Source organism: Sceloporus undulatus, chromosome 4, assembly GCF_019175285.1.
Source record: "Sceloporus undulatus isolate JIND9_A2432 ecotype Alabama chromosome 4, SceUnd_v1.1, whole genome shotgun sequence".
In the NCBI taxonomy this organism is placed as follows: Eukaryota; Metazoa; Chordata; class Lepidosauria; order Squamata; family Phrynosomatidae; genus Sceloporus; species Sceloporus undulatus.
In genome coordinates, this window is record NC_056525.1 from 242,486,343 (window position 1) to 242,514,283 (window position 27,941).

At 40.5% G+C, this 27,941-nt stretch overlaps 1 protein-coding gene across 1 annotated transcript in view; it reads right to left on the minus strand.

The window, feature by feature from the left end:
- The window catches only part of FAM135B (family with sequence similarity 135 member B), a 177,239-nt gene extending 157,377 nt beyond the window's left edge, over positions 1–19,862 (minus strand). The window contains exon 1 of the mRNA XM_042465810.1: positions 19,650–19,862. The gene's annotated coding sequence lies outside the window, so the exon portion shown is untranslated. The remainder of the gene's footprint in view (positions 1–19,649) is intronic.
- Positions 19,863–27,941: the final 8,079 nt, after the last annotated feature.

Below are 27,941 nucleotides of genomic sequence, written 5' to 3' on the forward strand. Positions count from 1 at the left end.
AGGATTCCATAAATTTTGCCATGGCAGTTGAAATTGAATTATAGTGGTATAAGTGTGTAGCATGAAAAGGCCCCAACTCCCTGCTTTCATTCTACTGTCATTCAATGGCAGGAATCAATGAGGTTAAAAATTCAGGGAAAACAATACTGGCAATTTTACTTTTCCTGATGGACACTTTGCATGAAATTGGGCTGCTTTTTTTTTGCCACTGTTGCACACTGGCTTGCCATTTTTCTTCAGTTTAACCTCATCATCTTTTTCTCATTAACAGCCACCAATTCAGACTTCATCAGTGTCTGTTTAAATATGGAAAGAAACAGAATGCAGGTGGATCCAATGAATGAGAATAATTGTAACGTGAATGGATCAAACATGAATTTTAAAAGAGGCTAATCTATTGATGGAAACGAAGAAGCTTATCTCCTCCTCTAGAAGAGAAAGGAGAAGATGTGAAGCTTCTCTACTGAGATAAAGTATAGCCCTATTGCACTTTGGTACCAAAACAGATGAGAGAGAAAAAAAACATTTTGCAAGGAGGTACTGGATCCCTCCTGTTAATATCTCTGGTTGGAGGGAGAAAAAACCCTTTATTTTATTTACTGCTAAGGGGTTTGTGATAATTTTCTATGTCATCTGCCAAAATGATGTGTCTTGCTTTGGGTTTTGTGCATCTTGACTTAGAGGAATCTAGATGTCTTTGCTCCTCTGCCTCAGGCAGTAAAATATTGCTAAGATAGTCCTTCTGTAGGTGTTAGGAGATGGATGATAGAACCCAGTCTCCCTTAACATTAATGAAGTCAATCAGTGCTGATATATTTACTTAAAATTGTATATCTCACCGTTTGAGTACATAAGCTTGGTCAAGTACCAAGACATTACCTTGGAAGACATAAAATGACACCTTAAAAGTGGAAGCAGTTTCAACATGTAAAAGCTTTCTAAATGATGATCTGCGACTAAAAGACAAAGGGTGCCTCTACACAGTAGAAATAAGGCAGTTTGACACCACTTTAAGTGCTGTAGCTCCACCTTATGATATCCTGGGATTTGTAGTTTTACAGGATCTTTAATCTTCTCTGCCACAGAGTGGTGCTGCCTGACAAAACTACAAATCCCAGGATTCTATTAGATGGAGCAATGGCAGTTAAAGTGGTATCATACTGCAGTATTTCTACAGTGCAGATGCACCCAAAGCGAGGGAAGTATTCCATGATATAGATGCACCAGCTGAGATGGACTGTTTTCTTGTCTGAACAAATTGTACATCAATCACTTAGAAAATTCTCTTAAATAGATCTCAGAGGGAAGGGAGGATAGCATAGGGGGAGATGGCCTCACAAGGAGTAAGAGTCATGAATGATGATGATTACAATTATGATTTCCATTCTTTGAATGCTTTTTTTTAAAAATAAATAAAGTTACAACAGATTTTTAAAAATCTAAATGAGGTTCTGTGACATACAGAGAGGAAGTCATATGGATTTATCAATGAAAGGTATTAAATGATATGGGTGCCACCAGTGAGAAGGTCCTTTCTCTCATCACAACCACTTGTACTTCTTTTAGTTATGTGCCTTTATGTTGATGTGGTGACTCTATCCTAGGAATTTCTTGGCAAGTTTTATTCATTTCCTTTCTCTTAGTCTGAGAGATTGTGGCATGTCCAAAATCATCCATTGGGTTTCCATTGCTAAGTGGAGAAATTGCAGTCTGTTCTCCTAGAGTTTTAGTCCAATACTAAGCCCTGTACATGACACTTTCACAAGAATTGTGCTTCAGCCAGCAAGTCCTCTCCAAGAGATCTGAAGGAGAAGGATGAATGGTATGGGAAGAGATGGCCTCACAAGTAATGTTGTTGTTTATTTTATTTTACAGGACTTGAATGCTTCTTTTTAAAGAAAAAAAAATGATTCTAGGTATTTTACACATAAACCATTCCTAAGTTACAAATAGTAAAACGATATATAACATAAAGCAACATCTCCCTGGAAGAACATGTTGTAGAAATGAGCAACATGGCTAATATTTAAAGCTTGCCTTAGCACAGAAATGTTGATAATGCTGGGGAAAGATGCTTCAGAGAACCATTTGCTGACTTATAAATTATTCCTAGTTTCATTGACCTATTAAAGCATACAGTGGTTGACTAGAGCTTAAATCAAAGTTGACTTGATGGGATACAACAACAACAATTGCAATGTTCCCATTGAATCAGTGGAAATTTACTTACCATTCAACAACCAATTTTCTGGATCTTCTAGAACTGGGGAGATTATTGTACTGGCTGTCTGGGCATAGGCTGAGACCAGGCTAGGACTGTGTCTTATCACACAGTTCCATGCCCAGATGGTTACCATCCCATGTCAGATTGGGACTTAGCTAAAAATGCTTCTTTTTCATTCTTAGCCAAGTAATGGGAGATGTTCCAGTTGGGTATGGGATGGTTCTGATCTGGGCACAAAGCTGTGCAATAACACATGATCCCAGGCCTACCCAGATCAGGGGGAAAGCAGTGTGATAATCTCCTGGGACTAGCAGTTGGGTTTAATTCTTACTAAACGAACAAAGGAACAGTCTAGTAATCTAATCTCAACCATGTAGAGCTTCAATGCAGCCATATGAAACAATTGTTGCTGCGATTTACCAAACCATCAAGGAAGTGTGGGAATGGTAAGTGTGAAGGTTCTTCATTTTAATAAAACAAACAAAAATGTTCCCACATATTTTACATTTAATGCAGGCATGGACATGAGCCCATTCACACTGCACAATCATGCAAAAGGATCTTATAGCATCTTTGAGACTAAGTATGGGAAAGAGGTTGGTAGCATAAGCTTTCTTAGACTAAGCCTACTTCATCAGAGGCAACAGATTCCATGGGAGAGAATCATGGCAGATAAAGTGGAATAATAATACTACAATTCTGTAGTATGAATAGGCCCCAAGAGAAGGTCCTAACCTCCCTTCTGCCTAATATCCTAGTTTTCTCTGTACATGAGAATTCCTTTGTTGTTTTCCTGTCTGAAGTCAGCATGTGGTCTTCTATCCCAATGCAGTTAGTCATAGAGTAGAGATGCATGAAATGACATCAGCATCCCCTCAAAAGCTGCAGTTTAAATGGATATTGAATCTAAGTGCAAAATTACTTTATTCCCTTAACCTCAGAGGGTAACTGTCAAAAGCTAGCCATCACAGTGACTGTAGTAGCTGTGAAGCATGAAATGAAAGTAATACATTAAAGACATAAAATTACAATATACACAAAGACAATAAACTGCCTGGTAGGAACAAGATGGGAAAAGGTGGCAAAAGTGATTGCAGGATCAGTTTTAATCTAATAACAAAAAAGCTCCGTTAATAGCTGTCCTTGAAGTTCCGAATGTATGAATCTAGAAATTCAATGGAATAAATTCTATTGTTAGTCTCAATGTTGTTGTTGCTATATTGCCATTGTATGCCTTCAAGTCAGTTCTATCTTCTGGCAACTTCATGACAGGAGTTTGTTGGACAGATTTATTTGGGAAGGAGGGGTTGTCCTTGCCTTCTTCTGAGGATGAGAGAGTGAGTTGCTCAAGAACACCCAGTGGGTTTCCATAGCTGAGCCAGTATTAGAGCGCTGGTGTTAGGGCACTTGAAGCACAAAACACCTTCAAACACTTGAAGTATAACACCTTGCTGCTCTCCCCAACAAGAGTGGGCCCATTGATGGACAATGATGATGAAAACATTTCTATAACATAGTTTTTTGTGGGGTTTTCAGGCTATGTGGCCATGTTCTAGAAGAGTTTATTACTAAAATTTCATCTTCATCTGTGAGAAAGATTCTAGCCACAGACGCAGGTGAAACATTAGGAATAAACTCTTCTAGAACATGGCCACATGGCCCGAAAAAAAAACACAAAAAACTATGGATGCTGGCCATGAAAGCTTTCAACTTCACATTTCTATAACACCTTTTATCATGAGATCATAAACTGGCATACATTTCCAGATTGAATCCATAAAAAATGTAAACAAGATTAAATATATTAAACAAAACAACAGTTAAAACCACTTAGATACAACAATTTAAAACCAGACACTTGTAGACTATGGCCCGTTACAGACGGGCCTGAAAATACTGACTGGGTCCGTATTAGGGTTAGAAAGGGGCATCACTTCCTGACGCCCCTAACCCTAGTATGGACCCAGTCTGTACAAAATGGTAGCGGCTGTTCCACACGGCTGACGCCATTACGACGTCATGACTGTGCCGCCTCCAAACGAGGTGGCGTGGATGTGATGTCTTTGCACCGCACGAGGGTGCCTAGAGCACCCTTTCCGCGGTGCAAGAAGGAGCTCCAAAACAGAGCTCCTTCTGGGGCTTGTATCACTGGGCGCAGCCTTTCCATGGCTGCGCCCAGTGACACAGAGGGGAAAGGGGCCAAGCGGCCCCTTTCTCCTCCTCCCTACCATCGCCAGGTGTCGGGCTTGAAGCCCCAAGGACACCCCTTTCCAGGCCACGGGGAAGCGGCCTTTTGCCGCTTCCCCATGGCCTGCAAAGCAGCGGATCGGGGCCTCGGAGGCTGCCGGTCTGGCAGCTGAGGCCCCAATACAGCAGGGAAAGGGGCAAGTGCAGGCTGCCCCAAATGGGTGGTCTGTAACCTGCCTATAAAACAGCAAAATTCCCAAAGTCTTTAATAAAAAAGCCATGTTTTATGTGTCACTGGGGGGGAAAAAGATTGTTGGTGTCAGTCTAAGTAGAGGGCATTCCACAATTTGAATACCACAGCCAAGAATGCCTTCCCCCACTGATGGGACAGAGAGGAGGACCCCTCTTGCAGACCTTAGTTTCTCAATATAGGGAGAGGTACTACTTCAATTCTCAAGGTCTTAAGAAATTAGGGCTTTAAATGTTATCACCAACACTTTCACATCAGACTGGAAGCAAATTTGTAGCCAGTGCAGCAACTTTAAGAGTGGTTTTATATGCTGTCTACTGAAGCTGAATTATCCCTATCCAGGAAAGACTATAACTGGTTTACCAGCTGGAGCTGCCACCAAGCTCTCCAAGCCTTGGACTCTAACTTGGGCGGGTTCCAGAACGCCAAAAAGTATGTGCTCGGCACGTACTAGAGTTAGAAAGGGGAGTCCTTTCCAGACGCCCCTAACCCTAGTACATGCTGAGCATGTACAAAATGGCAGTGCCCATTCTACATGGGCGCCGCCATTTTGACATAGCGGATGCTTAGCATCTGCACGTCATGGCATGGAAATGATGCCGCAAGTGCACCATAGGCGCCTTGTGGTGTCATTTCCATGCCGCAAAAAGAACCCACTTTTTGCAGGTTCTTTAAGCTGCATCAGGGAATCGCGCAGTTTGTCCACTGCGGCTCCCTGATGCAGCAAACACCGGCACCGGCAGACTGCCCTTTTGGGCGGTCTGTAAACCACCTAGGCCTCCAGTGACAAACTTTGGTCTAGAAATGCTGCCAAGCTAAGCACCTCCTCATTCATCCTTCTCATCAAGATTTGCCTTCTGTTTATTGGGCCTCTTTCAGGCCATTATGGCATCCAGGCACCAATCCAGCAACTTCACAGCATAATTTCTATGATAAGTACACCTAATTAAATAATAATAATAATATTTCTAGCCCACCTCTCCCTGGAGGATCGGGGAGGGTTACAATCAACAATAAAACATAGTAAAATAATAACACAATCCCTAACCCACAATTAAAATAAAACAGCATAAAAATCAGTTATTAAAATCTCAATAAAAATTAAACCCTATTACAATGAGGTGATTTAAGAGAGAGTCAAGGAGGCACAGTTGTGGGACAGTGGCGAGGGCCCATGTATTAGTCTGAGAATGCCCGCTGGAAGAGATCCGTCTTGATGGTTTTTTTAAAGGCCTCAAGAGATGTTATGTGACGGATCTCATTCCAAAGTTTAGGAGCAGCTGATGAGAAGGTCCTCTGGGTAACCACAGCAAGTCTAGTCTTATTAGTCTGTAGTAAATTTGTCCCAGAGGGACCCTTAGATGTCACCAGCAAGCATACTTATGTCACTCCACTCCAAAATCCCTTCTGGCTTCCCCAGCAGATTCACAGAGATGTTGAACAATTTGGGTAGCAAGATGGCACCCTCTGGCACCCCACATCTTAATGGCCATGGGTCTGAACAGGGTTCATCTTGTTATCTAATGTTACTCACTGGAGATGGTCCCATAGATGGGAGCAGAACAACTGTAAAATAGTGCTCCCACTCCTATCAGACAAAAGCTACTGATATTGCCAGAAGGATCAACAAGGTACCATTCCCCGTGTCTTTCACCCAGACTGCCAGTCAGAGCAAGTAAGATTGATTTTGTGCTGTGCCCTGTCCTGAAACCAGACTGAAATGGATTGTTTTTCCCAATAACATCTGCAGTTGCCCAGGTATCAGACACCCCCTGCACAAAAAGGGAATGCTACCGGTGTGACAGTAGTTGCCACTTAGCTATGGATCCACAGTGGTACTTTTAGGACAGGACATGCGATTTCTTCCATCAAGGTACCAGGCACATCCCTCTAACATAATGTGGCATTTACCATCATGTGGATGTATGTGATCAGTCCACCTCTGCTAGATTTTATTAGTCAAGATGGGCAAGAGTTTAGCTTACATGTGGTGGCATGGACCAATTGAACCATCTTGTTCTCATTATCAGACCAAAATAGATGCTTTCATGCAAGGGGGTTAGACTGGATGCCCCTTGTGGTCTCTTCCAACTCTAGGATTCTATGAAACCTGACCAGATGGAGCACTGGGCACTTCCTCTCTAATGACTGTAGCATCATGCTTTGAGTGAATATGAGCTAATTTCCCCTTGACATGGCTGACAAACCACTGTTGGTTTCTCTGAGCCTGATCCCAAGAGTCTCCTTACAACTTGGAATAATTTTGTCAGATAGATGAACATATTTTTCCATGTATTGACCCGCTTGTCAACAGTTGACTCAATGAATCCATGCTAGTTAGGATTAAGTAATAGTATTCAGGCTCATATCAACATTCACCACGTATTGCTTGGTATATTTTACTGATTGCATAAACTTAAATTTTCTATAATAACTTTTTCCATTTTCCTTTCTCTTCTTCTCCCCCTCTCAGTCACTTTCTCAAACTCTCCCCCTCTCACATACACTCAGAATAAAGGATCTGAAATAAAGGATTTCAAATCTCATAATAATAAAAATAATCCAAAGATTATATTTCTTGGATGCAAACTATTATTCAGAATAATATTTAGGAGTCACAGTATAAATGCCAGGCCACCAATGGCCTTTCCTCATTAACATGTGTTGATTAAATGCTCACTTAGCTCCATTCCTCATCTCACACCCATATACACTCTCTTTATTATATGGCACAGCTATTTCTGCCATGTGCGAGAAGTGGATTAAAGTGCTGCAGTTTATTTATTATGACCAGGGATGAAATTATGTGGCAGTATTTCTCCTTCCTTTGAATATATTTCACTGGGAGGAAAGCGTCCTTAAATCTTCAGCCTTCAAAATGGAAAAGTAATCCACCACACGTCTAAGGGCCTTTGCAGTCACTTTGCTGAAGTATGCATTTCCATTCCCCAGCTCTTGCTAGATATCCCTGGGACTGGTTTTTCAGTGAGAATGAGGCAATATCCCCTCTGGCCATCATGCAGGAAGGAAGGAGAAAATAGCCTTGATGCCTGAGGAGAGGGGAGCCTTGTGCAGCTATTAACCATGGGTTTTTTAAAATAATAATAATAATAAAACAGCAGGAATTGAACTGCAGAAGGAGCACATAGCCTTTATATTGTTCTCTGAAATTTTACAAATAAATGATGCCAGATAATGTTCACTAAGGGGAATTCATTGCTATATTTCACCCACACTGAAACTGGAAACAAACTTTGTATGGAATATCTGAGGACTGGCCAAAAGAATTGGAGAAGATGATCAAGATTTTGCCAAAAGAGATCTTGCAAAGGCCTACCTGACCACCAGATTTCATCTCAAGCAGATTTGGAGGAGTGAAAAATTGAAGTTGTGCATCAGATGCAGATTTTGAAGAAAACACCATGAATCAGGACATCTATTCCACCATTCTCTCTCTAGCTGAGGAAAAAATAGATGCCTTTGGATGCTTGCAAGTCATATATGAGGCAATCTCATATCCGACTGCTGAACCTCATCATCCAGTAATTAAATGTACCTGCCCAGCAAAGGGAAAAAACTGAAATATGGTCAGAAACATGTTTTTTTTTTTGTTTTGTTTTGTTTTTGAGTACTGAGAAACCCTGATAAGAAGAATCCTACACTGATGGAAATCTTCACAGTTAGGGACTTATTCTGTGCAAAAATTATGTATTGTTTTGGGCAGAAAACAACATTTTATGCAAAGGAAACAGCATTTTCTGCCTGAAAAATAATACTTCCGTGCAGAACTATTAATTCCTATGCAGACAATGTTGTTTTCTCTCCAGGAAATACTATAATTGGGGATTCATTCTGCATAAATTTTGCACATTTCATTTTCATAGAAAACAGCATTTTCTGTGCAAAAAAAAAAAAAAAACCAACCCCAGCATTTTATGCACAAGGATTAACAATTCTGCATTGAAATATTAGATTCCATACAGAAAATGCTTTTTCCTGTGAAGAAAATTCTGTTTTCTGCACAAAACAAACATAGGCAAATTTTGTGCAGAATAAGTCCCAAATTCAGAATAGCCTTTGGAAACTGTGAAGGTGGAAAGAAAATTACAGAAATTACTTGTTGCTACCTTGGAGAAGAAACCTACCACTGAAAAATTGCACCCCTACTAATGCCTGTAATTATGGAAGCTTTATTAGCCAATGTTGTTTATATCAGGTCTTTATTGGCAGTCATATTTGGACTCCCAGGTTCTCACTGGGTGTCCTTCTCATACAACGTAAAACTAATATCGATAAAACTATTGTCCTATTGCTAGCCAAAGCCACGGGCTACAAGCAGTTCTCTAAACTAGCATTGCCATGCTGAGCTCTGCTCACATCTGTTGTAGATCATGCTCTTGTTGTTGTTGCTGGCCATCTCCATCTTAACCTGTCCATTTTCCTCCCCCGCCTTCTCCTTTAAAAGGGATAGAATTATTTTTTCTTTTTTGTTTTGTGTTCAAATGTCACATGTTTTTAAACTGTCCAAAGTAACTGAGTATGTTATCTCCATTGACTAAAGTCTGCTTAAGCAAAGTCTATGTCCCGTCTCCGTGTGTGTATTTTGCAAGTATACACGTTTTAATGCTCACTGTTCAAATGTGCACATTTTCCCCAGACATGGATTCAGCCATTTATCAATATGTGAATTTGAGAGCATAAACTACATCCACCTCACAACGCTCTTGGAAGTGTGGATTTAGAGAAGCCTATGTAACCTTGGTTGGAAATTGGAGTCTCACCATCCTTAAATTCATGATTAAATATAATTTTTTTGCAAATTCACAATAATGCAACAAAAACAAAAGCTAGGTGGGACCCAGAGAAAGGATATCTTTAAACTAAGGTTGCCTTTTTTTTCCAGCATAGCTACAGCATGTCCTACACAGCGCACTATCAACAGTGAGAACATCTGTGAGCTCCAGGTGCTGAGGGCAAAGAATAAGGGATAGTGGTTACTCTCATGACTCTCAGAAAGCCTCAGGGGATCTGGATGGCTCCTGCTTTCAGAAGAATACAGATTGTTCTGATTAAAGATACACACAGTAAGTGGATGCTTTTTACAGGGGAGTATCTGTCACTTTGAATTGCCCAAGCTTGTATTTAAACCCTCAGCAGTCCATGAAAGTCACTAAGTAGCCATGGGGTGGATACCATTTCTCAGCCTAACCTACTTCACAAATTGTCTTTGTGAATAATACACAATGGCCAAAACACACTGCAGAAATAACCCAGTTTGAGACTATTTTAACTGCTATGGCTCAGTGCTAGGGAACTCTGGGAAATGTTGTTTGTTGTGGCATCAGAGTTCTTTGACAGGGAAGACTAAGTGTCTCACAAAACTATGATGCCCAGAATTCCCTAGCATTAAACCAGGGCAGTTAAAGTGGTCTCAAACTGGATTATCCCTGCAGTGTGTTTTGGACCTATGATTTCTAAGTCTTTACTAATGGTGGCAAGTTATGAATGGCCATAATGACTTGAGATGATGGGAGCTAAAGCTTAAACTTCCCTCACTTGTACCACTGCAAAATGAGTGAATGAATGATAATAGAATAACGGACCTCACTGATAAGGTGGTCCTAATCCTTTAGGTCGGCTATGAGTAGGATAGCTATCTTTTGGATATATTTACACAGAAGTACTCATTTAGTTCAGTGGTGCTTACTCAACATGTAACATGCATAGAATTATGGCTTGAAACTTATGGAAACAAACTTGAAATATCCTGACCATACTTGGCAACATTTCACAGATAAAAACTGAGATACATGTGGCCAGGCAACATCAAGGCAAGGTCAGGATGTCAGAAATTATTAATCCAAAGAACACACAAGATAGGAGAGGCTGCAGGTTTACTTTTGCCTGGGTCCACAGGGAACAGCAGGATTCCACTCTCTCCCTGCTAAGTTAATTGAGTGCAAACTGCTTTTACATTTTGAACATAGTTTGTACCACATGTGAAGTAAATCAAGGATGAATGGGAAAAGCAGTGGGGGAGAAAAATTGGGACAGTTTAAAGGCAGCTGAATAAGCAATTGGAGAGAAGATTCACTGCAGATTCACTGTCTCTTCCAAATGGACGGCATTTGATGGTATGCATTACAAAATGAAATCCTTTGGCTTTTAGTTTAATCATGGCTAATTTTGCAAAATTCCAAGCCATGGAGTTATCCCCAGTATGTTTAATGCAAGGCCAGGGAGTTATTTTGTATTATTCTCCATGTCTCTCTGCTTATAATAAAATAATAATAAAACTTTTATTTTTATCCCGCTTTTCTGTAACTAGGCAATCAAAGCGGCTTGCCCCTGTGCTCCACAAAGAGCATTCAATTCTTGCTCATCTGCCTCCAGTGTTCATTTGTGTGACTCCTGCATCTGAAGCTCTTTCATATTCCCATTCATGATTCATTGAAGTTAAAGTACTGAATGGGAAGGATACTAGTGCCCTTCATGTGGACTTCATTGGGCATGGAAGGGTGAGAATGGTGGGGTACAAACTGCTAGAAAGAGGCGGCCACTGGCCACCTCTTCTTTCTGTGTAACCGCACCACAGCATCCAAATTGTGCGGCGCGGCTACACAGAAGCAAAAGGACCACTAAAAAGCGGGTCCTTTTCGCGCTGCCGCAAATTGCCTGCAGTGGCATGAGGACGTCACTGCCATGCATGCCCATCTGGAAGGCGCGCGGCAGTGACATCACATCTGTGCACACCGTGTATATGGCCCTGCACAGCTGTGACGTCCTGGTGACATCCTAGGGTTGTGAGGTATCTAGAAATGGCACCCCGAAGCAACCCTAGCATGTCACCAGGACGTGATACAGGGCCCATTTGTCCAGGGCCAATGTTAGACTATGTCAGAGATGAGCAAATGGTTATGAAAACTCATAAAATACATTTTGGGGGGAAATGTGAGAGAATTTGTTGGTGCCTTGTGTTGGCATAAACAAGTGGCTGTGCTTTTTAAGATATTGCACAAGAATAGCATTTTAATTAGGGTTGTATAAGTAATGTGCTGGTTTAGCCAGTGTGCAAGTGATTGTGCTACTTAGGACATTGCACAAGGGTGTCTCCTAATGCTGAAACTGATCTGCAACTACAGAACTGGAAGTACTTGCCAAATATCAATGCAACAGTGCGAACTAGCATAATTCTAGCTAGGCTGGTATACTTTTGCACTACGCAGTTGGTGAACAGGATCATACCCAAGGTCCCACAACCCAATACAAAATGACCTGATAGAAAAACAAAAGCAAGTGGGATTCAGAGTAATTCAGCAAAATCAAGAATGCAAGGTTTTCACATCCCCGCCTATAAGAATGGATCTCTCTCACCATAGAAATGCACGTAGGCATGAACAGAACATGAGAACATTCTGAGGCCCATCCACACTATAGAATTACAGTGCTATTATTCCACTTTAACTGTCATGGATCCATCTCATGGCATCTTGGGGCTTGCAGTTTGGTGCAGCAGTAGGATGCTCTGGCTAAGAATTCTAAATGCCTTTTCCTAATCTGAAGTTCCTAGGCTTCCATAGCCTGGAACTATGGCAATTCAAGTGGAATAATAGCACCATAATTCTGTAGTGTGAATGGCCCTCTAGTTGTATCCAACTACAGTATCTAGTCCAGCTTTCTGTTTCCTTGCATGGCCAATCACATATATCCAGGCAACCAGGGCACAGTGTTTTTCCCCCTCCAAAGCTATTTTCAGATTAACTCAGAAGTGCCCTGCAGGATCATACCAAAGGAGCAAATTCCATTACGCAGATCTACCGCAACCATCTCCAGGTAGAACAATCACAGAATGATAGAATTAGAAGAAACCACAAGAACCATCCAATCCAGTCCCCTGCTGTGCAGGAAGACACAATCAAAGGACCCCTGACAGATGACCATCTAGCCTCTGTTTAAAAACCTCCAAAGAATCTGGTTTAAATTTTACTATAATTCTTGAATAGACTAAAACCATTGAATCCATTGTTTTTTCAATGTGTTGATTCACATTCAACGCTTGGTTCATACTTCCGCTCTAGCTGGGCCTCATCATTATGATTACAGTCAGTAATGACTTTTTTCATTAACCCTGGTGCCTAGGGAGAGTGAGGAAAAGACCTTGCTTATATCAAGCCCCCAAACTTCTACCTACCAGTTCTCAATTGTGAAAGTACATTGTATTTATTTATTTATTTATTTAACCACTCACTTATCCAACCAGTCAATATTCTGCCCTTCTCCTAGGCAGCTGACAACACATTAAAAACAAAATGCAACTAAAAACACAATGGCCAGAATGTTGTTGGGCTTTTACATTTGTGTAAACTCTCTGGAAGGGATTTGATATTTTTGACTGATCAAAAATGTTTACATTCAGGATCAAGGTCAAGGAAGTGAAGTGGCACATAAAGAGCCTTTGTGTTTATGGATCTACTTCTTGTTGTACAGCTGGCTATGCATTCAGTTATGCAATGTTATAATTTAACACAAAGGTTGCATAACACAACCCCATGGGAAGATTTACAGTACAGTGCCCTGATGTAGGTTCTCTTTCAGCAATTTATAATATGAAAGAACAATTAAAGCAGTCATCATAGTATAACACCAACTGCATTAAAAACAGTTCAATCACATTTAACCTCCCCTCCATTGCAGCTTAAATAATAATAATAATAATAATAATAATAATAATAATAATAATAATAAATTTCTTTATATCCCGCTTCTCCAATGAGATCAAGGCAGCTAACAACATTAAAAACATTAAAATACAATAAAATACAATGTCCCAGAACCCCAGCAACCCACCATAACTAGTAAATCATAGCAGTAAACAATAACAATAAAACAATACCATTAAGATTACTAAAAGCCTGGAAGCAGCCACAATGGAGCCCTTTCCCTCTTCTCTTTCACTTATTAGCTGAATAAAGATGTCCAGAGAAAATGTGGTGCAAGTATTATTGTCTTCTCTTCATCTCTTGGATATGTAAGGCAACACTGGAAAACACTGTAGTCTTTGGGAAACCTACAATTGGCTTTTTGGACTTTTTTTGTTTGTTTTGTCCTGTGCATGAGGGCACAAAGAAAGAAGAAAAGATAGAACAAAGCAAACAAAAACATGTATCATTCTCTGAAGATGCCAACCACAGATGCTGGTGAAACGTCGGGAAGAAACTCTTCTAGAACATGGCCACATAGCCTGAAAACCCCACAAAAAACTATGTATCTCTCCTCTCCTTCCATAGAGATGACATTGTCTCTGCACCATACAGTCACTGAAGGAAGGGGCTAGGATGATGTTCTGGTGGACTGTTGGACAGGGATAATAAAAGATGACAAAGGGAAATCAAGAATTCATTTACAGCTTGGATTTTCCTCTGAATTAAGGAATTAGGGAATTCAGGGTATTTTTAAAGACAGGCTTTCCGAAACATCCAAAGTACCAGTCCAAATTTACAAGAATCTCACAACTGTTTTTGCTGCACAGAAAGTAGTAGGATATTTTCTTTGAACCCAAAAGCTAATGATATAAACTTCATGTACCATCTTGCACAGTTTCAACTCATCTAAATGGGACAAAGAGAAGATCATTTTCTAATGCACGACGTCCCAACATATAAAACATATATGGGCACATCTTAGCAAGCTTTAAGTCACACTCTCTTTTTTTCATTGAGAATTATTCATCTGGATCATATTTTGTGGAAAATGCACCTATAGTGCTGAATGCCAGGATCTTATATGAGACTCAGAACACATCTAAAAGGAGGTGAATGCAGGACTTCCGGTGCTATGGCGGGTGCGAGAAGCCTCCTCTCAATGACAGTCTGAGAGAGGGTTTGCAGATCCCAGGTTCAAAACAAAGCTAACAACGCGAAGGACGAAGCAAGGAGCTCCCCAGGTAGGGGAAATTAGATTTAAAAGAAATCAACCATGGGGAGAAGAAAAAAACAATAGATTTTAACATCTGGGAGGAGGAACGTTTGGAAAGATAGCTGTTGAAAGTTGGGGAGTAAAACATTGTGACTATTCTGCTAAAGTAGGATTGCCACCTCTTTTTTGCTCTGAAAATGTCATTAGGATATACATGGAAGACAGATTCAATAAGATCCTCTCCATATTGTTTTATCTGCAAAATATGACCACTGCAGATTTGAAGTAGAGATTTGTCTCAGTTCATTTTGGGTTTTTATGACCCAAAACCTGTCAGAATTTGCAAATTTGCTCATAAACTGGATAGAACAGACTTATTTTTATTTTTGACTTTTTATCAAATTGAAAGTGGGAGAAGGTGAAGCTGACATCTTTGCCCACCCCTAGATACACAAAAAAGAATGGCTAGAGATTATTCATGCTTTAAAAATAAGAGATCATAAACTGGAGGAGATAGACTGAAGCTTTATGTGTCATTCAACACACAATTAACAGATTGTAAACCCCTGCACAGATATCATATAATGGATGCCAGCATAAATGGCATTTAAATGTGGGCTGTGGTAAATACACAGAGGAAAGATGCACAGTTTGTGATGAGGCACAATAATTAAATACAACATATTTTGAGATATGGAGACTTCTCACAATCTGAATCCGACCATTAATGTAAGATCTAGAGTGGCTATCACCATGACTGCATGATAATTTCTCAGTGGTGTGCGGGACTCTACTGATTTCATCCATCAACATGGCCAAGTCTATGACCTGTAACAGAGAAGCCCTCCTCTCCCTTCCATCTGAAAGAAAGAGATTTGGTTCTCTCACTCATTGGCATACACTAATCTTGGGAGGAACAGAATAGAGACCTAATTAGTTCCTTTGATAAGAGAAAAATGACCACCACAACATTCACACATCAGCAAAGAAAAATGGCCTGCAGGGGAATGTATACTAATGATATCATTAAAAGAGCAAGTCTTTTCTCAGTACATGCTATCTGCATTGGTGAAGAGATATCAAGTTCTGCTTAAAGGAGAAGATAAATTGTACTTGAAAGTCCAAGAGTGGTCCATATGGAATTCTGCAGTGAAAACATACATTTTTCAATGGTGATGGCAGGCAAAGCCTCTCCCTCAGATATGTGTGTGTGTGTGTGTGTGAGAGAGAGAGAGAGAGAGAAAGGGTTTCAGGTTGTATTCCTCTGCCCTCACTTGTAAACGTAGGAAGCTGCTCTATAAAGTCATACTATTGGTCCATCCAGTTTGGTATTGTTGAGATGATCTGGAGTAGCTCATCTACATTTCAGAAAGGGTCTTTCCCAGCATTACGCAAGCATACCAAACCTAGAGCCTAAGACTTTCTTATGCACAAGTCTGTCACTGAATTATGACTTCTTATGGCCACCTCAAAATTTGATGCATCATATGCAGGCTCTCCCCTACACCTCTTGCCCACTCACCTCATGCATAGGAGGAAATGGTTAAGGGAGTGATTTTCTCTCCCCATGCAACAGCAGGAGAAAGAGGAGGCTAAAAAGGAAAGAAAGGAGGATAGGATGGTGAGAATGTCTGGGGGGGGGGGGGGAGAAGGAGGAACTGTTCTCCCACTCAGTTCTTCCTCCTCCTCCACCAAATCCCAGGATCCTTGTGTTTGAGCCTCATCGTTTGTCCTTCTCCCTTCCATTCTTCAGCCCAGGCAAATCCAATGTTCAACCTTCATCCCAGGCAACATCTCTGGATACTCACTCCACTCCACACATTAATTCCTTACTTGAGTAATTGCTGTGGACCTGGAGGAGTAGCACCACAGCAGAAAAGGTGGTGCCATGCAAAAAAAGGAGGATAAGGGGAAGCAAGGAGACACCCAGAAAACCATTCCAGCAAGGAAGAAGGCATGGTGACAGCAGCTATAGCCTTTGCTCCCAAGAGAATTGGTCTTGGGCTAACTAGCTCCCAACTTTGAGAAAGATTCCCATATGTATGCTTCCTTCCTCTCCATTACACTCTGAGTTAGGAAAACCACTCTACAAATTAGGTGCAATGGCAGAAGCAGGGAATCTCTCAGAGTGTGGTGAGATGTGGTGTGGCAGATTTACCACTCCTTTGTGCTCTGCTTCCTGAGGTGACCATTCCATCCAGCTGTGCCACCTCTGGAATCAAGCAAAACTGAATTTAGTAAAACTAAGAGTGTACCTGCACTACACAGTGCCGAAACACTGAACTCTCTGCTTTGAATTTCATGAGATATTTAGTACTCTCTGCTACATAGCAGTAGTGCACTACAGTTCTCCTTTGGTGAATCCTACATACTTCACCAAACTAAAAATCCCATGATTTTATAGTATGGGGACATGGAAGTTAAAATGGTATCCAACTGTTACAGATGTGTAGTGCAGATACACCTTTACTTCATGGGTAGACACATGTAATATTGTACTCTACAGCATTTCATTATCAAATACACAAACAAATACACCCAACTCCAGTCCAGTTCTTTCTTCAGTTATGAGATACTTGTCCTGAGTAAGCCCATCATGCTTCACTTCAAATGTTGGTTTCCATGAAATTCAAGAGATTTGCAAGACTTCATTGAGACATTTGGCTGATATTGTTTTTAATCCTTCTTCACATGCCTATTGATTCCCCCAGTCTAGTTTTGCCTTAGGTTTTGCTTTTAGTGAATCCTAATGACAAATCAAAATATCTGCATTATGGTCTGCATTTGCAGCTCAGAAAACTGGACCCCCCCTTTTTTTTTTTAAATGGAAGGATGGCTATGTTGACCATTTTAAAAAGGCATAAAACCTACAATTTACATAGAACATAAAAATCTTTGGTTACAATCTACTGTGGTCATGAGTAAACTGTAATCATTCAGCTAGAGATAGGCAAAACTGTCAGTTCTTCTTTCTTCTGCATTTTTAAAAATTTCATGCTGTTTCTGCTAAATTTATGATAAACAAGCCAACAAAATTCTCATTTATGTGGAGTGGTCAGATTCAATAGATATTCAATAGATATTCTCAGTATAAAAAAAAAATCATGTTGCACCTTTCAGGAAAACAGAGGTGACAATCATAATCGAGACTCACAAACATGGTTGAATAAACCAGGAATTAAAAACAGACATCTAAGAACTAAGCCCTCTGCCTGGATTCTCAAATCTCAGTTTCTTTCTGTTGGGCGCATGAAGAAATTTGTAACTTTTGCCAGTCCTTACCAAAAGTATCCCAGAAAAGCAAGTAACCATAGCGTTCACTGATATTTATTTTCAGCTTTGTCTTCCTGTCTGCAAATGGCATATGAATACAACATAATTCACAAAAGGCTAAAAGACTAACAAGATATCAGTGATCTGAAAAGTTACCTGGAATTATCATCTGAATGATTGCCACTGTTGTCGTGTTACTTAAAGTCAGGAATTAAAGGAGATTACGGTCCAAAACACACTGCAGAAATAAACCGCTTTGAGACCGCTTTAACTGCTCTGGCTCAGTGCTTGGGAATTCTGGGAAATGTGAGACATTTAGCCTTCTCTGTCAGAGAGCGCTGGTGCCACACAATAAACTACAATTTCTGTGTTTCCCTAGCACTGAGCCAGGGCAGTTACAGCAGTCTCAAACTATTTATTTCTACCGTGTGTTTTGGAGTGAAGTCCTATATCTGTGGCTAGAGAATCATAACAGCGGTGACATAAACCAGTTCAAGATGAGCCATAAAGCACATAGTGCAATTACAGATCAGACACAACTTCATATAAACAGTTAGATAGTATCTCAAATAATGTGACTATCTAAAGTTTGGTTAAAAGGCAAGTACTTCCATTTTGCAATGGATGAAAACTTCCCTATGGATCTATATTTTGACACAATAGGTTTACAGTACAACCATCTCCATGCTCACTCACTTCTCCAATGGGACTGACCCCCCTTAAGGAGTAAGTAAGTCAATGGGACTTATTTCATGGTACTATGGCAAAGGATTGCAGCTTCAGAATTATAGGCATTGAAGAAAGAGCCAGAAGGTTTGCCTAAAACCTGATCACTGTACAACCCAAACACTAAATTGAAGATCTACCTACCACACATCAAATCAGACTGGATGTGTCAATGTCTCTGGGACAAGCATGTACTCTGCAGGCAAAAATATCACAAGTTATTTTCCATCTTTGATTGAAAGGTCTCTGGTAAGAGAGGTGGTTAAGACATCTTCCTTACACCTTGGATAAGTGTTGCCAATTTCATTAGATAGCACTAGGTTAGACAGATAATATGCAACCTGTCCTAACACACCTGGATATGTTTAATATCACTCTATGTAAGCTCATGGTGCAAATAGGCCACTATGCCATGAGCTCACCATCCCTAATTATAGGACAGACTTTTTCTTAGTTTTATTTTCACTCTGTAATGCAAGCTTTTTGGAGAGATACCATCACTTTACCTCTAATCTGTTTCTCTTTCCTCTCCTTTTCTCTCTCATGCACGCACACCACACTCTTAAAAATGTCAGCAATCCCCCCCCCCCGATATTTAATCCGATATGTCAGAGCAATTTAATTGATTGATTGTGCATGAAGTAGATTGGATTTTATTTTTATTTATTTTTTAGAAAAAAAGATTATCTGCTTCTGTGCCAGCCCTCTCTTTCCAAGCTACTGCCCACTTTTTATTCCAAAGCACTCTGCAAAAATATTTCTTTGCATTGCCTCAAAACATTGCATCTGTCTATTCCCTCCCCCCACAACACCAGCACACATTTCTAACCATTTTCTCTTTGAATATATTTGATGTATGATCTGATGAAAGTCAGATGAGGGTAGAGGGAGGGGAGGAAAATCCTTTTTCTGAACCACACAAAAAATAAATAAATAAAAAGACGTTGCTAACAAAAAAAAATCATTTCAGTCTCTTCAAAATGATTAGTCAGTAGGTCAGAAAGACAGAAAAAAACATGTGTGAACCAATCAAGGACAGAGAGTTGGCAAACAGTCAGAGGCTGGGGATTTTACCTGGGTCTTCTTTGGTTCATCTGCAGTGTACCGTCTTCAACTCTCTCTCTTTCTCTCTCAGTTCTTTTCTATCTGTGTGTCTTCCAGAAAATGACAATGCCGTGGTTGCTGCACCTCATCACTGTCCTAGCAGCTGAGCTGGTCTACAAAGCCAGCTCCTTTGATTGCAGCCAATGCTACCAGGCTCTGGCTTCTACCAAGGCTGCTACTGCTGCTGTTCCTGGTACTGATGATGTTAAGGAGGAGGAGGAGGAGGAGGAGGAAGAGGAGGAAGAGGAGGGAGGAGGAGAATATCGCTGATGCTGCTGATGCTGTTGCCATGGTGACTGAACTCAGCAGCATCACACAGTGCAACAGCTGCTAGAACTCCTGGTTCTTTCACAGGCAGGACCCAAGCCTGGCTGAAGAACAAGCTGAAAGTAACCATATTGCATAAGTCTTTCATTTTGTCAAGCATATACCATGTCTTGTTTGTATGTTGCTATTGCTCATCAGTGACAGAGGTTCCTGACAAGGATCCCATTGTTCAGGGAGATACTAGGAATTAAATAAAAAGTAAGAGCAGAGAAAGCAGCAGAGTTTGGAGAACAGAAAGAGCCTCAGGAGAAGTGCCTGGAGGTGTTACGCCTACTGTTCTTCAGAAAATGAACACCCGGGACTAAAAGAAAGATCATCTTGCCACGTCCTTTAGAGGTTCAGGCATAGATGAAAGAGACAGCCAGCGGGGAGCCAAGTTTCCCAAGATCAGTGGTGTAGGGATAAAATTGCAGAGTTTGCAAGAAGAAAATTGGGAAGGACACAGAAAAAAGTTGAAGGTATTGGGATATGTGGAATCCCCCCCCCCATTGTCTCCCAATACACATAGTTTGTTATCTGCGACTTCAGGACTACACATAGAGTGGTGTCTAGAGTTGCCAAAATGAAAACTGGAGACAACACCTATATGAATAGAAGAGGGAATAGTCTCTGGTTTTTAATTTGGCAATCTTAGCACATATTTCCAGACCCCAAATGTGAGGCTGAAACAAATAGGACCCTGCTACAATTCCTCATTGCTGCCTCATCCATTAGTGGGACGGGGCTGGAAATGTCATCCTACTATACCTCAATCACCAGCTCAAAGGACCTCCTTCACTCAATATGGCTTCTAGATATTCAGATAGGTATGGAGAGGTATTTTAAACCATAGTAACAGTGCAAACAATCATGACTGTGTAGTTTCATTGAATCCAGAGAAGTTTTGAATCAGTTGATGTTCTTTTGTTGCCTGTTTTATTGAATTATTTCCTGTATTGCCATGTACTTTATATGTATTATGCTACTAGAGAGGTCTCTTCCCCACCACCACTCCCTTCTCCTTTTGTGTTGTGTCTTGTTAGATTGTAAGCCTGAGGGCAGGGAACCGTCCAATTAAAAAGATTGTATGTACAGCACTGCGTAAATTTACATCGCTTTATAAATAAAGGTTAATAATAATAATAATAATAACAACAACAACTCTAGGGGCTGGTCTTTGCTAGCTAGAATACTGAAGGTTACTCCCAGAGTATTCTGATCCCAAATTCCCTGCAAACTTTCCTTGTTACCTGTGCTCTATCCATAGTCATAACACAGTCATGACATCCTGTTGATCACCTGTCATTGCCATTGTAGTCACAATGAGGTGCCCAGCCATGCTATCAATGCTACCTGGGGCTACCGTTGTAGCAAGCTTCAATTAGTACAAAATATGACAGCCAGATTGGTCACTGGTGCGTCCAGGTTTGACCATATAACACCTATCTTGAAAGATCTTCACTGGCTGTCCATTCGCTTCCGAGCACAATACAAGGTGTTGGTCACTACCTATAAAGCCCTACATGGCTTGGGCCCAAGTTACTTGAGGGACTGCATCTCCCCATTTGATCCGCCCCGCACACACAGAACATCTGGGAAGAACTTACTGGTAATTCCACCTTCCAAATATGTTGCCGCATCCCAGATGGCCTTTTCAGCGGTGGCCCCATGGATGTGGAATGATCTACCTGAGGAGCTCCGTCTGACAACCCCCCTAGAAACATTCAAAAAGAGGCTTAAAACTCTTCTTTTTTATCAAGCCTTCCCCCCTGAAGAATGAAGTTATCTACCCTGTTGCCATCAATCCCCTGCTTACCCGAAGGCGAATGATTGTGCTTAGAGTTCTGTAATTGTATGGTTTTAATTGTCTGTACACCGCTTTGATCTGTGGAAAAGCGGTATATAAATAAAATTTATTATTATTATTATTATTATTATTTCTGACCTCAATATGACTCGCTCCTGCAACAGTGGTGCTGGGTGATTTACAGGGATCACATGGGAAGGCACCTGCCCATCAGTGCTGCAGAGATAGATAAAAACTATTTGAACTAAAACTAAAAACTAAAGGTTTTTTTAAAAAATTGGGTTGAGGGAAGGATAAACTGAATCAGGAAAGAATGCCTGATTCAGAGTTTTGGCCTTGCATCATGTAAACAAGATGCAGCGAGTCCGGGGGGAATTAAGCATAAATAGCCCATGTAGACAAGCCCTAGGTTATGAAGCCATAACTGCAATATTGAATGTCAGTCCATGTTATTTTGCCACTTAAAAATATTTTCGCGTATTTTTTTCATCCCCAAATTATATGTCCTATATAAAGTCACAGCCTGGGTGATAAAATAATAGTAAGTATTGAGTTGAGTGATGGGGTATGGGTTGCCACAGTTTTATTGTCAGTATTAGCAGAACCAAACCATGGCTGGAGGGGGGGAGTTTACATGGACCCAAACATCTTTGCTTTGGCCAACCTAAAACATCTCTGCAAGTGATCCATAAAGCAAACTCCAGCACACCCACACACCTTCAGCTGTTACATCCCACAGGGTTAAATAGTGAGCTAATTCGATTAGGAATCTTACCAGGCAATTTCTGATATGCCCATGATGGAACCTCTACCAAATCTCTTGAAATTAATTAAGGCGGAAAGCAAGACATCAAGAGGACTATAAGTCTCAATGGGCCAAATATGAACCTGAAGATCTGCCAACAGACCCATAATTGTTGAATATGATTATTCACAAAGTGCAAAAGCTTTACTCATTTATTGCCTTTCTAACTATTTATCTCAGCAGGAAAGTACTTTGGCTGGATTTCATAGAACATTCTGATGACGCTGGTAGAAAGAAAAATAAGTTAGGTACAGACAGTCGTTGCTGAGCTGGTCTCAAAAAATAAGCACTAGATACCTTCTTTGAGAACTCAGATCTCTGAGTACAGTTTCACTTTGTTATGCCATGCATCTCAAAATGTTCTTACAAAATGTGCCATTTCAACCTAGCACATTTCATCTGGTTCTGTTTCTCTAATATCTACCCAGGGTGAAAAATTAACCAGTGGATTGAGTTACAATTGAATTATTTTTTACAGGCACTGAACTGAAATGTTCGGTGGGGGATCTGTGACAGCTTTTTGGGTAGCTAACATGGAAAGTACAGTATACCACTAATTCGATATACAAAGGTTTGTGCAAGAGTCTGAACATTATATAGGAATGCAAAGTTTCAAGAGAGTCCACTAGGTTGGTAGAATTGTCTTGAGAAAGGACTTGAGATGTAGCTTAGACTTACATTTGTTCTTAATACATTTTGTCTCTTCATGTCTTATAACTAGAATCAGTACTTAAGAACAGTCTTGGGCCATCTGACTAATGGTACTACAGGGAGAGATACTCCAGTGTCTTTCTAAATTATTACTTATTTTTCAAGTCATAGAAAATATGCATATACATTGACTGAGCAGACAGATGGGACTGTTTGTTTAAGGGTTTGTTTTTCCAGGTGGTTTTAAACTGCTTTTAGAGTTGACAATGCAAAAGTACCAGTTGGTGCTTTATAATTATGTTGTTTTTTCCACCAGTAAAATTTGCCCACAAAGCTTTCAACAGCAATTTGCATCTCTGATTTGCCACTACTCTGATTCTGTACAACCAGTAAGTGTAACTTTCTTCACATTAACACCCAAGTTAGAATTCTATCAAAGGTCTTGCTAATTAAGGAAGGCGGGGGGAAGAGAGCAAGATTTTGCTAGTAGGCATGCAGTTCTTCTCTAAGTTTCTTCTTGAAGGAAGCAATGAGTATTTTTAACAATGAGACTGCAAACAGTATTCAAAAACTGGACAGGTTTTGAACAGAGTAAGTCCCACAATTTTTGAAGGCTATTAGAACTTTGGGATTTATTCTGTGCAAAACTGACATAATGTTGTTTTGCACTAAGACACACACAAAACAAGCAAGCAAAAAACCAAAGCATTTTCTCTAGAAGAAAGAACGTTTTCTGCACTGGTAGCAGATGCCCAGGTCATGGACTAACCTGGGTGAACACCTGAACCAGAAGGGCCCATGCGATCCATGCTTTCCTATCAGCCCATGCTATCCTGGCCCATCTTCTCAGGACAGCTGGCAGAGTATGACTTGTCCAGGGTTCCCCGACAGATCTGCATCGACAAGCAAGAATTCAGTCCCTGGTCTTCCAGAAGCCTAATAAAACTACTACCACACACTGGATTTATCTAAGTGAATGAATATACATTTTGATAATAAGATAGGTCCTTCCATATTGAATCAAATGAAGATTTGCCATCAGATACAGAAGCCACAAGCTGCCTTGTTACATGCATTGAAGAAAGGAGAGGTGGGCCTATGTTTGGGCTATGGGTGAAAAAAAAAGGAGAAGATTTTTCATACCTTGATTCAATAATCAATCAGAGCTGAGACTGCAGTCAAGAAATCACAAGAACACTAGGACTTGGAAGGGCAGCTAGGAAGGAACTAGACAAGATCCTGAAGTATAAAGATATATTATAGAAAAAAAATGTACAGATACAGAATGGGAGACACCTAGCTAGACAACAGTTCATGTGAAAGGGATGTAGAAGTCTTAGCAGACTGCAGGCTGAACATTTCAGTCGTGTGATGTAGCAGCCAAGAAAACCAATATGATTTTTGTTTGCATCAATAGGAGTATAGTGTCTAGATCAAGGGAAGTGATAGTACCACTGTATTCTGCTTTGGTCAGGCCTTTTGGTCAGGCATGACAGGTGGTTGGACTCAATGGTCCCTGTGGTCTCTTCACACTCTATTATTCTATGATTGCATGAGCTTTTGTACACTTATTTCCTCAGATGCAAAAAGTAGATTTAAGTCTATGAAAGCTCATGCTGCCAACATCTTTCTTTCAGCCAATCATAAAGGTGCTACAAGATCTCTTTACGTACTGATTTTACAAACTAATGGCTGTATCTTTGAATTTCCCATTTCTATGTATGATTGTAAAAGCTGGACAGTGAAGAAAGTGGATAGGAAAATAATCAGGCCCATACAGACAGGTCAAAATAAAGCTGCTTCAGGTCATGTAAAGTCGAAGGCTTTCATGGCTGGCATCCATAGTTTTTTGTGGGTTTTTCGGGCTGTGTGGCCATGTTCCAGAAAGGTTTCTTCCTGACATTTCGCCAGCATCTGTGGCTGGCATCTTCAGGTCACTTTGGAGGTATGCTGTTAAATGATGCATGTGTCCTAGGAATCTGGAAACCATGCCAAAGCCACGCTTCAGTTCTTAGGACTGGAGCGTGGCTTTGGTGTGGCTTCCGGACTCTTAGGACACATGCATCATTTAAACAGCATACCTCCAAAGTGACCCGAAGCAGCTTTATTTTGGCCTGTCTGTATGGGACCAATCAATTCATTTGAGATGTAGTGCTAGAGAAGAGTTCTGCAGATACCATGGACTGCTTGAAAGACAAGTAAAAGGGTCCTAAAGCAAATAAAGCCTGAACTCTCCCTAAAAGCCAAGATGACTATATAAAGACTGTCATACTTTGGCCATATCACAAGAAGACATGACTCAGAGGAAAAAACCATAATGCTTGGTAAAATGAAGTGCAATAAGAAAAGAAGACTGCAATTCAGATAGATAGACTCAGTCAAGGAAGCCATAGCCCTGAATCTGCAAGACCTGAGCAGGGCTGTTGATGACAGGGTGACTTGGAAGGGTTGCCATAAATTGATGTTGACGTTAACAAAATAATTGGTAAAAATAGTGGGGTTTTTTCACCTTACAGAATAGCATCAAAGTTTTCATCTCACATGAGAGATCAGTCATATTATATGTGATAGCTATAATGATAAGAAAACAATCATGGGTAGCTTTACTCAAGTGAAAGCTTTCTAAAGAGATCTCCCTGCCCAGACCTAAGGACAGTTGGAAGAGAACCCTCCACATTAACTTTCATCTCTCATGAATGCATTCTCATAAGGACTCCTAAATCTAACCAGAGAATAAATCAGAGAACTTTAAAATATGGAAAGATGGGACCCATTTCAAACATGGTATATTTCTGCAGCAATGTGTGAGCCAAAGTGTCAAGCTATTGGATGATTATGAAAACAAAGCAAAACAGAGAGTTGGATGATGTATGTACAGTATTTTAAAAATAATCTTACAGGGTTCCAATAGTGCAGAAAGTGGCTATTAGACTGCTAGTACATTCATCCACACCAACCATTGTGGCCATTACAGTGACGAAACCTTACTAGTCACATATGTGCCTGTTCATTTCTTTTAGGATAAACTCAAGATCCTAATTTTTACCTATGAATAGCAAGATGCCTTTGGGATTCATTCCAATGCCAGTTTAAAACTGTTTTAGCCAAGTAGTTTCCCCTTTGATATTTTAGTGCTTCACATTTTATTTTCTGTTTGTGGACTGCGTCATTTTTTTCCAGATAGTATGCTCATAAAATCATAGAGCTGGAAGAGACTCAAGGGTCATCCAGTCTAACCCCTGCCATGTAGGAATCCAAAATCAAAGCACCCCCAACAGATGGCCATCCAGTCTCTCTTTAAAAACTTCCAAAGAAGAAGACTTCACCACTCTCTGAGGGAGCATGTTCCACTGTCAGACAGCTCTTACTGTCAGGAAGTTCTTATTAGCGATGTATAAGGACTCTGAAACCCAGAGTAGGTATGGGTTGAAGATAGTTGATTGGAGAGAGGAGAGTTTGGATTGTAAATATATCAGACAAGTGTATGTTGACAGAAGTCAGAGCTTTTGTTATATATATTGTATATATTGCAACTGGAAGATAAAAGCCTCCAAGGCCTTGGGAAGAAGTCAACTGTGTATTTGCCTCATTTCAGGTTGGTCAGTGCCTTGTTGCCAAATACTGCAATACTGCATATTAGGTTCTGCTTCTGCATTCTGCTGTGTGTGAGCTACTGTTGAGGTCAAGCACCTCAGACAGTGCTGAATGTTTGGGCCTATTTTTGTTTGTTTTTGCTCACTGCACACTTGCAGTACAGAGAGGAGAGCCAACAGTTCCTCTTAATGTTGAGCTTAATGTTTTCCTATAGCTGGCATCCATTGGTCCATGCCCTAATCTCTGGAACAGCAGAAAACAAGCTTGCTCTTTCCTCAATATGATCCCAGGCGTTATTTTTGTACACCATCACAGAGGCTAAAATCCTACTGGATAATTCCAGCTGCAGTAGATCCAGGAAATCAACTGTTAAATGATGAGTCAACAGTTAGATAAATCCAGTTGATTCAACTGATTTTTTTTTCTTGTCAAGACTAAAAATGGGATTTAGTTCAATGTTTTTGGATAAGTGTGGCTTAAAAATACTAAATTAGTGCTAATGCTATAACTACCACTATTACAGTTATGGTTACCAGATCCAGAGCTTGCCTTGAATCTCTGTCCCCTCTTCTGTGATCCTCAGTACAAGAGGGAGGAATCTCAAGAGCAGTGCTTTGAAAAGAAAAGAACCACTTGACCTGGTTCTTTCTCTATCTTTATACAAACACATCTTGCTGCCTCTGCTGTAACCTGCTTTAGGATGGCCATTACAGACTTTCAAGGGGTGATCCTGGACCATTTCCCTTCATCCTCCTTTCACAAATCATTAGGGATTGTCCCTAGGTCTCAGGGTGTGGGCCTTGAAATTGTAGCATCTTTGATGCTCCCGACCTGACAATCTGAATTACAATGTAATTTAGCATGCATAAAATGAACTGCAAGAAGTATCACTGCTAAGGCTGGCTAAGGCCAACACAGAATCAAGATTTAAAAGGCACCCTAAAGCTCATTTGGACCATCTCGTCAGTGTAGGAAAGCACTGTTAAAGCATCTCTTAGAGGTGGACATCCAGCCTCTGCATACAAGTTTAGATACGTGCACTAGCTAATAATCTCCACCCTGGCTACTACTTCCAACTTCCAACATTGTGAGTAAGAAA